Source organism: Pithys albifrons, chromosome 11 (assembly GCF_047495875.1).
Source record: "Pithys albifrons albifrons isolate INPA30051 chromosome 11, PitAlb_v1, whole genome shotgun sequence".
NCBI lineage: Eukaryota > Metazoa > Chordata > Aves > Passeriformes > Thamnophilidae > Pithys > Pithys albifrons.
In genome coordinates, this window is record NC_092468.1 from 7,616,244 (window position 1) to 7,634,160 (window position 17,917).

Below are 17,917 nucleotides of genomic sequence, written 5' to 3' on the forward strand. Positions count from 1 at the left end.
GAAGGCTTAATTCACTAAGTCTGAATCTGGAAAAAGTAAAATACTGCTAAACTGTGCACTGGTACAGTGAGAGATCACTAGGGAGCCCTCTTAAAGAATTCTTTTAAAAGAAAAGAAAGCAGCAAACAATTGAGACCCCCAAAAATAAGTTATCAAACATCCTTCACCACGAGCTGATGCAGAAGATCAGCTCTCTGAAGCTCACCCATTTCATCTCCCCAGGGTCTCTGCACTCACAAAGACCAGCAGCTCTGCAGTCCTCTTGCTCTGCATTGGCAACTTCATTCAAATTCATTACACTGAAATCAAAGCCAAATTCCCAGATTTTACGCTCTTTTAGAGAATGAAAAAAAGCCTTTAGGAGGCATTCTAAGCAGTTCACAGTTACTGTGCTGATGAGGATTATGAAATAATTCAGATTCGTCATTACAGATTATATCACAGACAAACACGGATGAAGATGTAAAAGGCCGAAACCTCTCCACTGATCCTGCCAGGATTTTCTCAGATTGCCCTGCCTCCCTCCCCACAACCCATCATATCCTGGGATGGTACCTATGCTCAGACACAAAAACAGGATATCTGTACCCAGCTATCATCTTGGAAAAACTATTAATTAAGTCAAGTGTCTGGTTAGTTTACTTCTATATCTGATAGCCTAAACAACCTTGTAAACACTGTGATACCCATACCAAAATTTCCACACTCATGCCGGAATCGTGGTTGAAGATCATCTGAGCAATGTGTTGCTGACAGTCATGGCTAAGACACCCCTCAAACACTCCAGCTAAAAGAGATGAAGCTGATGCAGCAGTGCTGGGTCTCATAAGCTACTCTTTATTGTCAAATTCCCCTTCAAAGTGGAAGGGAAGGCAATAAAGAGCCAACTCATTATTTAAGATCTTATTGTGATTTTCCAGCTAACATTGCAGTGGTTAAAACACTTGATTTTGAAGCTACTAGTGCTGACAAATTGATTGTACATGCAATAAATGGCAAACCAGAAATTATACAATGTATTAGTGGTGACATAGTCTAACATCTCAAATCAGAACATTAGGTTCCCTTGGTTCAGAATTTTAATTTAATATTCTTTCCATGCTTGTACAGCCAAAGAGCTTGCTGAAACATGTTTTAATAAAATTACCCAGATACAGACTCAGCCTGTAGTACAATTCCATGAAAACAGAAGTTAATAATGGAAACACTGGAAGAAGCTGAACTATCTATCACAAACAGTATGCAATTACTTCGTGTAGGTAGCCGAAATGCACTTACTGGCTTACATACTGCAGATCCACACTATAGCTATTAACACCTTAGGATACACATTTCACATCCCAGTACTACTTTTTAACTGTTTGCCCTTCATTGCTTTCCCCAATTTTCCTCCTTACCACCATAAAAGACAAAACCCACAATAAAACCAACCGACATCAAGAAATCATCCCAGCTCAGCACTCAAGCCACGAATCTGTAGCCCATTTGCAAGGATGTGTTTACCCATTAAAAAGCAGATCTAAACCAGAGACACTCAATTTACATGACCAGCTCAGAGCTCAGATAAACTAAACACCCAGATGTCAGCCAAAGGAGCCATGTTCTTTGAAAAACAGCCCAAATTGGATTTAAAAGACTAAACAGAGAGATTTAATTATTGAAACGTGGACATGGATCTAACAGGCTGCAGATGAAGAAGTCAATGCTAAAGAAAGTTCTTCCCAAAAATTAATCTCTCTGCATGAACTCTCATTTCTCCAGCACTGATTTCTGCAGTGAGACATCACTTTTATTCACCACACACCAATTATTCTCTCAGAGCAAACATTAACTTCTCAGAGTAATAAACCATTAGAGCCACATAGCATGGGCCTGAACTACAACCTCATCAGTATTTCAGTTTGGCCACAGGCTGATTCTCAGCAAGAAAGGGATTGGAGTCCAGAGCTTATTCTAACCAGGTAAAGTAAACCCCTATGTTAAACATCTCTTTTGATACTGCATGGAAACTTTTTCACTTTTTGGTTTATAAACATTTCAGAGATGAAACTGAGAACTGCCTTTATGTCATATCTTACCAAGGTAAATCTATTACCAATGCATAAAATTTTTTTAAAACATGAACAAAAGATTTTTATGTTGAGTTTTTCTTCCATGTTAAATTGTCTCCTCTTCTGAAAAGATGGTGAATAATTATCCTCAATTTCCAAATTCCATATAATATACAACAAACCTGCTAGAATTAATCATTCAGCTACTTGAGGTTCATTTCAAACTTTGTTTTTATAAAATGCATCTTTCTGATTGACAGAAATAGAACAGAGAAAAAATTATATGTGTTGTATATTTATAGGAGAAATAAGAAATCAAGATCCTAATTTTATCCTGCATGACAACATGCAACTACAGTTTGTAGTTCTGAAGCCTGGCAAATAGAACCACCACTGCAAGCCCAAGGTTTGTAATGACATTTTCTCTTGACATTGCCCACCCAGAGCCATAGTATAGAATGTACATTTGTGACTTGAGCTTGACTCAAAAGAGACAGATAGAGTCAAAAGAACCTACTGAACTGCCAGCTGGCAGTATAGCAGAGGCCTTTCTTCTGGTAATAAGCCAGATGAAGAGGATTTGCAAACATCTGTCCAGAGTTCATCCCACAGAAATCATGATGTCTCATCTTCCACCCGTTTCCTGAAGGAAATGTGTTCATTCAACTGGGAGGCTTTGAATTCTAACCCTCCTGAAGCCACAGGATCTACATAACTAACAGGACAAGAATTTTACCTCTGGTCTTCTGGAAATACAGTATTTGATAGTATTGACTGCGTAAACCCCTCTAAACTGGAGTATAATTATTAGACAGACAATATACAGTAGAAGACATTTGTTTTCAGAAAAACTATAACCAATACAAGCTATGCTGGTTCCATCTATTTTTAAATACTGCTCAGCTGAGTTAAAAGAGACTCCAGTTCTCTGATCATTCTTGGGTTTTCCCAAGTCAGTTGGTGCAGGCAATGCATGTGGAGTGCAGGGGGAATTAAAACATTATGTCAGTTGTATATGAACAGAAAAGTCAAAATCAGCTCCAATTTCCTAGAGGAAAAGGGAAAGATATCCCCAAGAATTCATCTTTCCTTGATTTAAATCTCATCATTGCATGAATGATGAATCTTAGAGTCTTGTTTGTTGACTTTTAAATTGATATTTTGCCTAGAAAAAATGCTAGAGAGTTTGACTAAACGCAGTTAATATAATGTTTTCTCCTAAGACTAATACTAAGCACTAACACTAATCAGATTTGGGTAATTTAGTGGTATTTCCAATATGGAAAAAAAAGCTTAATTTCAAAGAGATTTTTAAGAATCCATCAAAATCCATACAAATCAAAATGACAAGTAGCTGGTTATAGTAAAGATTAAGATTTTTATGACAGGTTATAGGGGGGAAAAAAAGAAAAAATCAGGCCAAGTAGACCAGGTCTGAAAACAATTCTCTTTATCCTAAACCTAAACTTCAATGTAATTTATTTCTATTTTGCATTTTTTTTTCCTGTCTTCTCCAAAAATAGGTTATTATTATACTGCCAGTTGGCCAACAGTTCATTCACAGACACTGCTATTGATTTCTTTCTAAGCAGCTACCTTCTAAGAATGAAAATAATTGATTTTTCCCCCCCCCTTATCTCTGACCTGGTAAAAAACCATTCCCTTGAAATAACTAAATAAAACTTTCAGTCAAGACAAAAAAATACTCAGTAACGCAACTGTAAAGGGTGATGAGAATGAAGAAAAGCTTCTGCAATCAGAACCTTTTGTCCATCAAACAACTGTTTTAACTGCTCTGAGTCAAGTACTTGTGTTTTTGGGGGCTTGAGAGGATGGGAAGGGGAAACTATATTAAAAAAAAAAACAAAAACAAAAAACAAAATACAACCAAGCTTTATTCATTGCCTTTGCTTCAATTTGCTCTCCCATCTGTGGGTGGCAATTAGCTCTCCATCACAGAAGAAAGTGAATTTGTTCCCATCCTCAGGAGAAGACAAAATCCTTCCTCCCGGCAAAGGCTTGCCCCATGCTGCAGCAACATGCAGTCAGACAAATGAGGCACATCCATCACCTTTGGTAAACAGGACTTACTAAATCTTACAGGGTTTTTTCTACCCAAAAAAAAAAAAAAAAAGCTTTGCTGCCTCTTTGGCTTTAGACATCATTGAGCTGCCTCACCTAAGGCAGAGGCTCCATTTAAGAGCATTTAACACAGACAGGGGTATGTGGGAGGAAATAACTGGAAACTGAACAATTAAATGCAATTTACTCTGGGGTTTGTAAGCCTCGGGGTTAGAGATCCCGCCAGTATCAGCCCCGGACAAGTCAGTCCTGCTGTGGGCCAATGCACAACAAGGAGCTCCTGGTACCTGCAGTCCCTTTCTCCTGGCAGTGTGTCTGTTTGGCACTGCCATCACAGCTCTGCCAGTGACATCCAGTGCCAGCCAACCCCTCCCTGTTGGTGCTCTGGTAGGAAATCAGGCAGTGAGGCAGGATTTTAAGTCTGCCTTATGTATCTATTGCATAGCATGTTTATTTGATTGATAAGATGCAAGCAACCTCCTCTGTCAGGAATTTCAGCCTAGCACTGAAAGTTTTATGGAAATACCTCACCTCGGGAACTGGGTTTAATGAGAGGCTGAGGCCGTTTCCCAGGTCACACATTGCTCTATACCTGCCCTGCATAAATAAAAGTCACCATAAACAGGCCTTCCTGAAATATAAGTTAAAACTTAGAGGTTAAGCTTTGAAGCTAAACAAAGAGGCAAATGCCTCAACTGACATGCTGCAATTTGTTCCACTAGCAGCCATTAATACATGAAGAAATAAAGCCCCACATGCATCTTTTGTAATGTTACACCATGAATGTTTTAAAACTCTTCAAAACTAGGTTAAAAGGGTATAGAGTAGACAGGCAAACTACACCTAGGCATAGCAGACACTTTCTAGATCTAATGCCTAAGAAAAGAGAACAAAAATTAATAGAAAAAAAGCCCCTAAAACAAAAACTGAAAGCATGAAAATATTTTTGTCGTGCTCATTTGAAGCACTGACTAATTGAGAAATTTTGAAGGTAAGATAGTCAAAATCATTAGCAACACTTAGAGTTATCCAATTATTTTAGAAATATTTACTCTACTAACATTAACAATGAATTAAGTGTGGTTACATAATTGAATTACTGTGAAATTAAGTTCCTTTGAAGAAATACAGGAAAGTAAAGCTTGTTTTCTAAAACTGGATTGCTTATTGGAAAATGAATTAATTATGAGACAACCACAGCTCTGCATCAAAGCAGTGCAGTTATTTATATAGTTGCAACGTTGCTATTTATGGAGGGAAAGCATTTAAAGCATTAGCTGTTATCACTAATAAACTTAAAACTGATTTGTCTATTGGAAACAGACGAATCAAAGCAGACAAAAAAATCAAAACTATATATATAATATGCGTGACTGAAAATTGTCTTGCTGTTAAAGCACAGCTTTTAAACAAACTACTGTTACTACAGAAAATAAGCCAGTTTGTCACTGATAGAAAACCTTGTCCCATTACGTGACTGTGACACATTAACAAGCTCCTTAACAGCCCAGTCTTTCCATACTGGCATGATCCAATTTTGCTATTTATCTGCTGTGCCTTGAACTCTGCACTGGAGGCACCACAGAGGTGAACAGCACTGATCTCCAACTCCAATGTTTCCCAAGGCCATAGCTGCTGGAATTATACCGGAATTGGAATATATGGAAAAACTACACCACGTTGTACTGTTTTATATACACCACCAGAAAGTTACAGTTCCCATCAGCAGGAGAGTTATGCTGTTTAATTTAACACCTGACAGTTTACTGGTTTCACACATTAAACTTACTGCCTCATTTTATTGTGCTGCCATTGAAACAGCACAAATTAACTTCCTACCTAATTATTATTATCGAATTATACTCGGTATGGGGAGCAGCACAGCATCATTAATTATCTGATAATGCAGATTTACTTAATCAGCAATAAATGCAGCATTTTTGGACTACACAAATCCTCATTCTCTTCAAACAAATGCCAGTTTACAGTTATTACTTTTCTGAAATGCTTCTCATATAACACTTGGCACCCATCAGTGAGACAAACCCCACATTTGCATATTCACTTCTCATGAAAGCAGCAGCTGAGGTACAGCCCAGAATCTCCTAACAAAGAGAGCAGCACAAATTTACAGAGCAGGGTTGAGTTGCTTGAAGGTGTTGCTAAGGTTCAGCAAGGCAAGGATGGGTTCAGTTTTAAAAAACATGTGTTCAGCCTCATGTAAACAGGTCCCTGTACCTGTTGTGGGCATGACAGACCAGACACTGCCAAGAGATCAGACCCTTTATAGTTATACTTGTGCCTCAGAGGCAAGTAAAAAGATCTTGGACTCTCCACAATTTTACTGTGCTTAAGATCCTTAGTATTTTTCATCTTTATAAAAAATTCTAGTTTAAGAAAAAAAGTGCTGTGGAAGAATCAGCATTTCCATCTTACATCCCTTGAAGGTTTTTGCTTTTGGACAAAATGAGGTACTGATTAAGCAACAATCTATTCTACTTCCATTTTTTGAAGTTAGCTATAGAAACTTTAAGTGTCCTCTAAAAAGGATACATATGACCATGAAAATAACCACTTAAAGCAACTGTGGCTTTCACAGAATTTTCTACAAGTGTTATTTACAATTTGTTTTAATCAGCAGTGGCAGTGTTAACATCTGCACCACAGCAATCTCAATCAGAGAATGGCACAGTTAATTCTGTCAGTATTCAGAATTCTCTCTCCTTAAAGCTCTTCAGTGTTTAGGTATCTTGGAACTGTAATTTACTGTTCAACTTGCTGTAATTAATCAAGTCATGATGTAATAAAACCACACGGATGTTTCCATTCAAAATGGTCAAACAGTAAGTATATACTTAGCCAAGGAACAAAAATCTGCCTAGAAATGTTTACAGATCCCACTTAACTTACTGACATTTTTAAATGCCACATGTCCTGCAAGTTTATAGGGGCTGAGGCAATGAATTTTCTTGCACACAGAAGACCATCAAGCTGTGTTGCTCCGACAGCAGAGTACCTGTAGAAACAATAGCAGCCTCAGCAATTGTACTTTCTCCATTAGAAAACCTAAGATTCCAGATGGTTAAAAGTGTTTGAAATGCAGGCCCTGGGCTTGCTGATCCAGATAAACTTAGCAGGGTGTTGGTTTATCACCCAGGTTGTGGCAGTTCACTCGGAGCTCAGCGCAGTCCAAGCAACAGTTGCCCCCTCCCTGCCCACACTGGCTGGTGCTGCAGCAGCAGGTGAGCACAGGAGAGCAGGTCTGCCAACTCCAGCAAACCAGACACACCTTTGCCCTAAAATGTAGGCATGTACTTTCACATTACCTAAGCTCCTAACTCAAGTGGATGGACATCAACCAGAAACAGAAATGTCTATAGGCAATCCAGAACTACCAAAATGCTGAACCAGCTTCTGAAAGCATCATTCTGTTCTGAGGCCAGCAGAACCAAGACTTTCATTTAGGGATTGTAGCTCATTATGTAAAATTAGTTTCAATAGTAGAGAATAAATCCACCTAAAATTAATTTCTAAACCAACCAATGCCAGCTCTTTGCAGAACCATTTTGCCAGTATGACAATAGTAGCTCTTTGTTCTGTTTAATTGTGCCTGTGTAATGGCAGCCATGAACTATTTTTATGTGGAACTTCATCGTCAGCACAGTGCATAGGCTTCGTCTCTCCAACAAGATCAGCTGTGTTGGAAAAGGCAGCTGGGGAGTGTAATGACCACGATAGCCAGAGCTTCTGCATGCACAGGCAAGGAGCAGAGTTGAGAACTTCCCTTCATCTGCCCACCACAGCTCTGCAAGAAAGTTGTGTAGCAAGGAACATTCAGTATCTAAAAAAAGAAGTCCTTCTTTCTCATACTGACAGATTGTTTTTTCCAGCAACATTGACAAATCTTGGTCTATTATTTAAGTTTTACCATTACCTGAGGTATGGCAGGGGAAGAGATGAAGAGAGGATATCTAAACTACACAGGAAATATTTTCAGGTTTGATGTGTTTTGGAGGCTTTTGTTATCATTTGTCCACATTTTAACCTCTGTACAGCTTGACACTGATGCATCATTATTCGCAATGTAATGTTTTGTAGTTTTCCCAGCATGCCAGTTTCTCCTACAAGAGAAGTCACAAGACAGCTTTGTCCAGAGCCAACAGTGATTCCCAAAGTATCATTCCTACTTCCCAACAGTTCAATACTTCTCTTGCTATCATTACTTTTTTTTATTTTTTTTCTTTTTTTTTTGTCCAACTATTGGCACAGTCAATGAGCACCAACACAGCCCTCTTACTCTGAGGGGGATGAGCAAACGGCTCTAGAGCAATGCAGGACAGCCAAAGAGTAATTGTGCACATCCCAAAGCATTTCTTCAATATCTTCAGCCCTGATGTCTCACTTTCTAGCTTAGTTCTGACCCAAGTTCTATCCTACATTGACTTCAGAGTAAAACCATGGTAAAGAAATGATAAATTAAGTCCTTGGCAGTGTAAGCAGACAATAGTATGAACACAACAAAAAACACCTTCATTAGAGTATGCAACACAAGTCTTTATGACCAAAACCCACCAGTTCAGCTGTTCCAAACAATCATCTCAGCAAATGCTATTGCAAAGGGAAAGCAACAGTGATCATTTTCTGCAAGAAGTATGAGCAGATGCCTCATCATACTGTTCCTAAAAGAGGGGAATTCTGATGTAAAGTGACACTATACACATCTAGAAGGAAAATAGGAAAAAAGAAAAAAGGTAATTAAATTTTTGGCCATTAGCCCAGCTAGTGTTTACTCCAGGGAAGAATTAAAAAAAAGCTGCATGAGATTACACCTGGCCTGAAAAGCAAAAACATCTGCTGAACTCATAAATGATTGGATTAGTTCTGCCCCAGGAAGCCAGTCTGGTATACATACCCTCTACAGACCAGTTTAACTGTGCACAGGAAGAAAGAGAAAAAGTTGTGCTGAATTAATTTCCCATTAGAAACAAGGGAAAAAACTAGAAAAACATTCTCAAACACTGAGTGCAGGTTCCTTCCACAAACTACAGCATAGCTTGCATTTCACAGCACATTTCTCTTCAAAGGACACTGTAAGGAGTGCCCACAGGGACAGTTGATTTTGACAGTTCAAACTGTTCATCCATTTTGTGTTTGTTTTTACCAAACTGGCTCATATACCACAACTCATTTTTGTAAAATTTCCTTAAGCCAGACAGTAGGAAAAAACCCAACCAGTTAAACTCCAACCCCCCAAGACACCAAATTGTTGCTTTGAACTGTATAGAAACTGGGACTGTTTAACAGGGCCTTTTACAATTTTGCAGCCAAATTCAAAAAGATACACTTGGGAACCAAAGAGTCAAAGTGCCCTGGAGTAATCACAGCATCTTATGTCTCTGGCCTCTTGTATCTGGAAAACTTTACACCTGAACTCCATAACACAGCTCCTCATTGTGCCCTTTCCTCCCCTGCCCTTTCTGAACATAACAAAGCTGAGGAAAAACCCAAACCAAACCCCAAAATGGGGCTATGCACTCGCAGTCCCGGTGCCTTCAGCCAAACAGTCCAGCCAGCACTGAGTTATTGGACATGACAGATTTTTGCTCTGTGTCTGCACAGCACTGCAGGCTCCCTTCACTTCCCTCCTTTGGGCTCGTGGGATTTGGGAGTCAGAACCTGAAACGGCGAATCTGAAAATTGCAAATGCAATTTCATGATGTCGTAAAGGACAAAAGACAGAGCTAACAGACAATGTGATACTGCAGCACTGGCTGCCACTGTTCCTGATCCATCCCGGCTGGGGAATTTGGTCCTGTACTGAGGCACTGAGCACACTGGGGCTCATCCCCATGACCCTCAGGATCAGCACAGAGCTGAAAGTGTCCCTGTGCAGGCAGAAAGAGCAGCTGCCTTTGCTGGAACAGATTTTGACTCTTCCAGAGCACAGTGCTCACCATTTGCATATACCTTCAGGGGTTTATTCTCCTTCAATACACTGTCACATTATTCCCTAAATACTTCTGCTCCATTCCAAAGACAGTGAAGGATCATATTCTCCATTACTGTGAGACACTACAATGTCCTTTTCAAACTTTTGAGGAATTTGAGTATATCTGATTTCATCCAGGAATGGAATCCCAAAAGTATTCCTAGCAGTGGTATAGAGGAGAGAAGAAAGTCTAAAACTCCTGTGCTCAGGGTTTTTTTTACTATTAAGTAGTCTAACAGGATTTTCCTCTCTCTCAGGTGAATGTCTTTTCCCAAAGTGGGTGGGAGATAACAGTGGTGAGTACACTAAAGGCATTTCAGACAGGTAAAGTGTGGCCATGCTATATTTGAAGATTAAATGGGCACACTACTTTGGTTTGAAATGTAGCTTCTTCATCACATTTAACTCCCAAAATTGCAAGATTACAATGATTTTTGTCTAGCAAACTCAGTTCAATTCCCTGACAGAGTCACAGCTGTATGTTGTGGCCAGCCTTTTCAATCTAAAAGGGCTGTCCTGGTTTCCTTCTGCATGTCAGTTTGGGAAGGAGCCATCTGTAATTGATGCCTCAACTATTAATAACATTTAAATATACTGACATTGCTACTCACATTGTTTTTGAAGCGTGACATTTCCAAAAAACTCAGAAATAATTAAAAATTATATATTCATCACCCTAATTACCTCAACTAAAGATAGCACCAGCTTTAACTGACCTTTGAAAACTGAGACAGGAGAAGCAATAGACTAAATAATCTATAGGTATTGACTTCTACACCCGCATGTTATGTGTGAAAACCACATCATATCATCATGTAGAGTCCCTGGACTTCTTCCAAGGTTATATCCTTCACAGCTGTGAACAAGCAAAGAGCAATATGAAAACACACAAAAAACTCCCCCATGGCAAAGCAGAATTTGATTTGCATCAACCAAGGTGCAAAGCACCAGATCTTCAGGCTTGCCAGTAATAATTACAGATCAGCTTAAAAGCACTAAGTATGATGAAAGTAATTCCAATTACATGCTTGTGAACACTGAGGATTTGCAAAGAAAACTCCAGAAAGTCCCAACACTGACAGTTATTTATTCTCTATATACAAAGGCAGTGCTGCTTCTCTTGCATGATTTGAATTAATGCAGGCAAATGACAGTGCAAAGAGAACTGCAGGTATTTATGCTTTGTAGAACACTAAGTTCCTTCCTTTAACTTGCAATAAGACTTTTTAATAGTCTTTAAAGGAGCCATTCAGAGCCCATCCTAGAGGATAAACATTTCACTATGAATTCCTCCTGAACTATATAAAGGTCACAAAGGACAGAGAACACCAGAAAGCATCAGTCCTAATGCTCCAGGCCCACTGGTATTGTACAGAGAAGGTCTACTTTGTCTAACTGTAATTCTTTCTACTCCAGCACAGGGGAGATATCAAACCATTTGCCTCTTTCACTGATCCTGTGCTTGTTGTTTAAAGGTCATCGATAAATCTTGAAATTTCTACCAGAGCATATTTCCAAATAAAGTGTTTCTAAATAAAGTTCTACTTGAGAATAAAGAAGTACTTCAAATATTTTCTGGAGTATGACTTCAAGTTGTCAATCACTTTCTGGTTCATCTAAGGTAAACAGTCTATTAGAAATACACTGGATTTTTGTCTTGCAAACATTTAAATCTGCACATTGAGGCTTTTCTTCTGCTTCTGCAAATGTTTGATGTCTGCCAGCTAAACCTACTGCCAACATTATTACAGTTTCATGGTTGAATTAGTGGGGAGAAGGTTCAAAGAACAAAACCCACCTTGTTTCTGTCACAAGGAGGAGCCATTTGCCCCTTACCCTTTTGATCACACCTGAGCTAGTTATGCTGCCATTTGCCAGAAAGAATCACCTGCTTTGTGGCCTGATGGGAATGCAAACAGCAAACCCAAGTAATACCTCGAAACCACTCACATCTACCCTAAAGGAGCAATTTCTTTCTGGTGAAGGTCCTTGTGACTCATCACAGAAGGCAAAAGAGCAGAACTCCCCCTAACTCTAGAGAAAGCTTTCATTTCAAGGGAGCAACTATTTATCAAGTCACTGTGACCCAACAATGTCTGAAAATTACTGTGTTTCTAACAAGCCCAGAGAATAAATGGAAAAACACAGCCTATTCCTGAATTCCCCTCCAAAAATCCTCAGAAGCAGAAGGCAGCCTGGTTTTGAGGAATTGCCTCCATTCCTGAGATGTCATTTTGTGCCCACAATTATTTGCAAGTGTAAATTATGGGCCCAATCCAATACTTACTGAGGTCAACAAAAAAAAGGTCCTATTGATTTCAGCAGGGGTGAAATACAGCCTACATATCACAGTGCAGACCAACAACAACAAAAAAACAACAAACCAACTTCTGGATAATGCTATTTGGACCTGGAAATACTTGCAGATACAATTCAAAGTCCTCAAAGTAAGAGGCAAAATTGAGTTATATCTAAAATTCAGGATCAACAGCTGTCAAGCCACTGGGCTGACAGTGCTTTATTACTGTTGTGGAAGAAAGTGATTTTGTATTAGTTGCATAATTATAATATTTTGCCACTTACCCTCTGTATTTCTGACCACCATAAGTAACTCCAGGAAAGGAGAAAAGTTTGGTATTCACACCTTAATCATGTTTGTAGTGCATGCCTTGGATGCATATACTTTATTGGACATAAAGCAAATTTTTGTGGTGCATTTCCAACTACTTTCACACAAATAGAGTAGAGAACTTCAGCTAGAACCTAAGGGCAGCTTTTATCTCTACCTACTTGCTATGAAACAACAATATCTGTATCCTCCCTACATAAATGGAAGTAACAGTTCAAAGGCAATAAATAATCACACTTTAGTCTGGCTTACTTGAAGGAATTAGATTAGTTTGGGGATTTTTCTGTATAAAAACTTAACCTTAAGAAAAACAAATACAGCCACAAGGGGGACATTTAAGTCAGCTAATGGCTGCATTTATGCTGAATGTGAACCTTAAAATACTTCAAGTGAATTAACAGAACATGGAAATTCTTGAAGTCTTTCATGTATATGCACTAAGCAAAGCAGAAAAAGATACTGATGTAGTAACTGAAGAATTCTGCTAAGCTTTCACAGGACTTAGAAAAACAGATTTGATGGACAAGCCTGCAAGTCAAAAATATGTATTAGTGAAAAAAGTTGTATAAGTAACTTTGTAAAGCCTGTAATATTTGAGGCCAGATTGTGTCACTGGAGGAGTAGTCTTTTCACACAACAGAGCACACACATCCTCAAGTCTTTCCCCAGGTGTTTGGGATAACCTCAAACTCCAAGAGAAGTTTTTCAAACTGGCAAAGAGAGACCCAGACAAAAGAAGAAACCAGGCTCCACAGAAGGCACCACTCATGTCCCCAGAAAGGGAAAGGCCAAAATCCTCATTTACTTTCTAAAACTCTGAGCAAGGTCCCCTCACCCCCCACTCTGCAAAGTCAACAGATGAACTGAAATGTAACAACACAGAGGTGCAAGGAGTATACAGGATACTTCGGGGAAAAAGTGGTTAAACAAAGGATAATTTAAAAATTAAAGTAAGTTGAGGCAGGTAACCAAGGAGAAGAAACAATGCAACATACTCTGAGCATATTTTCTGCCCCCATACACACACACAGCTCACCAAGGCTGCTGCAGTTTCACTATCAGCACATTCACAGCAAAGCATTAACAGCACATCTGTTTCATTAAAAATAAATGATTAAATATATAGGGATTATAAAACTTTATACTTCCATGAAAACAACTGTTATTTTTAAAGTACACCTCTTGGTAACAGGAACTCACCACATGCACTGATTTCCTTTCTGCCACAGGGAATATACATAGCAATGAAACTTTTGCCAGAATAACAATCCCAAATAGAGCCAGCTTTTGCTTCAAATATGTACTAATTTCCAATAAAGTCACACTTGTTTTGCTAAGGACATAATTGTTTTTCTGATAAAATAATGCAACTTTGATATTCATTTTAAAAACAAATGCTGGAGTCTTTTTTTCCCTGTGCTGGGCCAAAGAGAGCTGAAAACTACTATTTATTTGATTCCCTAACTTCTGTTGAATGAACTTAATTGAGTGAACTGCATGAACTTAGTGTGAGGCAACACAGCAATTTTCTTATCTCTTGAGCCCAGGCAAAGAAATCAGGCTCTCCAGCAGCCACAGGAACCTTTAGCACCTGAGGTGCAGTCCCTTCATTAGGAAAGTTCCATTTAAGATGCTTATCAGAAGACATGACTTAAAGGAAGCTCAGTGAGGAAGAAAAGAACATGACCAAAAAACACCCTTCTTTCTTTTCCCCTTCTGCTGCAAAATCCCCACAGGCCACTGAACTCTGGCAACTCCCAATGCATCCATGACCAGACCTTAGACACCTCTGAAACAAAGAAAGGCATAAAGACAACAGAGTTTACATTTTACAAGTTTTTCTAGATATGTACAAATGATTCTACAGTCCACAGTTTGGAAAATTAATTCTGGGTTTACAGGTCAGTGCCAAAACTTTTTTTGAAGTTAATACAAACACATTTATAACTCTGCATTCCAGATGTTTCAGGTGCCTAAATGCCATTTTCATACGTAAGTTTGGTACTTGAACACCAAGTCACCTTGATTTTCAGAAGCCTTTTAAGGTGTTCTCGAAAGTGTTTCAAATTAACCACAGATAATCACAGCTGCAATTACTGCCTCTTCACTTTTCCTCCTTATTCAAAAGAATACCCTGAACAAGGACTTGGCTCTTACACTGGCTTGTGAGATCAATAGTACAAGATGTGAAGAGAAGAATTTTTAAGTATATTCATTTGCAAATTACCTGTACTGCAATTTCCTTATGAGTAGCAGAATAAATGCATTCTTAGAGCATTTCTGTTGCAGTAGTTTGTTGACAATCTAGACTACAGGAGAGGAAGAAATAACATTGCTAAACAACCACACGAGATACAAGAAAGCATTTCAGCACCTGAATTGACACAGTATTCTAGTCTAACATACATTGAACTGAATTTCAAAGAAATGGGGATATCTTTGATACAGACCAACTTGTTCTCTAAAACCAAGTGGGTTTCTGCAGCAGTAAGAAGAGGAACTCCGTTAAGAGCAGGTGCTAACATGTCCCACTCTTCCACTGCACTAAGAAGAGCATTTTCTTTTGCACTGGTAACCTGTAATCGAGCTGACAAGCAGAGAAAAGAAGCCAGGTAAGGCTAATGGCTCTATTTAACAGAAGCTTCAAGTAGTAGTGCATCCACTGGGCAATCTTTCCAGATTATCTTTACTAAAAAGCATTTTAATGAATGATAGTAAGAAACAGAGTCAAAACCAGGGCAGGATACTGAGTATAGTGAGTATTTAAAGTAGCAAATGTTTCTCATGGCGAAAAAGGAAATGAAACAGTAACGTACTTTTCCAACTCTCATCCTAGTCACCAGCAGAGACCCCACAGAATGCTGGCAGGGCATCCTCATCCTTGGGAATTCTCCTTTTCAGCCAAAACCATCCATATCTGCTATCCCAAAGTATCATGCCTTCTAAAAATGTCGAATAATTACATTCCAGTGTTAATCAGCAGACATCAAGCTGCAAAGTCTGCAACAAAATTATTTATTCCTCTCCATAAACTATATCCTATCTGTAGAACAACTATGAATATTTCATGATGTACAGTTTTCAGAAGTGAATGTTTTATTTTCATTAATTTTTCCTGTATTCTACTTCCCAAAAGTCATTTAAATCTGAACACTCAGATATTTATAGAGTAAATAAATGCACTGCAATCATCTGAATCCACCACAAGGTGATTCGTCTGAACCCGAAAATCTTCACATATCTTGATCTGTGAACATTAACTCATAATTCTTACTTCTCTTGCACTTAAAAGTCAAGATTTCAACAGCTTTATTCACATAGACTAATAACTTGGTGCACAAATTACTTATTGAGCAGCAAGTCCCTCTAACAAATAGATATGGGATATTACAACTGTCTTCATTGCTACAAAATTTATACATGTTTAACTTCACTCCACATGCTCTGAGCCAGTAAGGCCATCTCAGGGTGCATCACTGCAGGCACATACAGTTCCTCAAGGATCTAACTTTTAAGAGGATTAAGGTATTGGAATGGCTCAAGAAGTGGCAGTATTTCATAAAAGCACATGCTTTGAGTCATATCCTAGAAGAAAAAAAGAATTATTTGTAAAACTTCAATAATAAACATAACATGCATGCTCTGTGTGTTCACACCAAACACATCTACACCTAATTAAAGGATATATAGATGGGTATTTTCACCTCTAATTAAGATGACCATTCAAAATACACTTCAGTAACAAAGTAGGGCATAAAAAAAATCAAGAAACTACAGGTTGAATGTTGCACATGTCATCCATTGACAACAGAATGAACTCTTGGGGAAATTACTTTTGCTCATATAGTCCTAAGTAGTCAACACTCTTGAAAAAAACACTCCTAGAACTTGGCAATTCCCAGTTTGTTTTCTTCTACTTATGATCATAGCAGAGAAAATGGCACCAAGCAATTTCTTATTAAAAAAAACCAAACCAAAACAAAAAGACATCTCAAAAAAACCCTATTTGCATAAGAAGTCAGAGGAAAGGAGAAAAGTCTAAGGTATTTCTCTGTGAGGAAAGTGCATGCAGCTCATTTTCTTCTGCAAGTATCACCTCTGCTGTCAACAGAACAAATAATGAGATAAAAGTGTTAAACCTGTTTCAGCTGTCCAGGTGAGATATGGGGAAGGAAGAAGAAACCATGAAATTACCCAGGAAGAGTCAATAACATGTTATTTGACTTTATAGACAGAAACAGACATCATTCAAGCTGTAATTGAATTATGTACCATTTTTGATAAACCCAATTTGCACAGGATCTGCTGTTGCAGGAACCTCTGCCCCTCAATGTTAAACACAGCCCTACCCTGACTGCATTTCTGAACTGCTGCTCAGGCTCCCTGCATGAGCAGACAACACTCAGTCCATGGGCTTTCACTCACATTCTCTGGGCACCAAGGAAACCTGCATGTATCAAAAGTGCTCTAATTGTTCCTAAGGGAAGGACAAACTTATACATGTTATTTATGCAAAAGAGAAGAAATAAGCACTGAATAAGGCAGGCTGGCTAAGTAGCAGCAAGACCTGTTAACTGGACTGACATAAGATGAAAAAAAAAGGAACAGCAGGAAAATTCTGAAGGACAAAGAATGCTAATTCACTTGAGCATATGTAACAAACTGAGAAGGAATGAGTAACAGATGAAAATATATTAAAAATTGTAGCTCCAGACTTGCAGCACCTGATTTCTGACACAAACCATCACTTATGTAAAAACATGACCAGACAAAAAGGACAGCCTTTCACTTGTGCATTGGTCCACTAAATGCCCTGTGCCACACCAGAGAGGCCTCATGAAAACATTCCCATTGTTTCTTTCCATCTGCTGCTCTATCACAGCCAACACAGAAGATGAGCTGGCACCTCAAACCACATCAGTGGCCTCCTATGAGTGGTAAGGGCACCCATTGGCTCTGCCCCCTCAAGGCTTCTCCAAAGTAGGCAAGAGGAGGTCAACTCCAGAAGAAAGGACTTAGACAGTAAAGAACAGACTGCCAGAGCTCAGTCACCCTGATGAAGGAGAATAAACAGCACTTCACTCCAACTTCATCCCACTATAAGTTTTACTCTGGAAATCTCCCATCTTTTCATGCTATTCATTCTTCTAGGAAAATCAATTATAC

The 17,917-nt window shown here is 38.7% G+C and overlaps 1 protein-coding gene across 1 annotated transcript in view; it reads right to left on the reverse strand.

The window, feature by feature from the left end:
* The window catches only part of SPSB4 (splA/ryanodine receptor domain and SOCS box containing 4), a 163,439-nt gene that overhangs the window by 137,107 nt on the left and 8,415 nt on the right, over window positions 1-17,917 (reverse strand). The window lies entirely within an intron of this gene.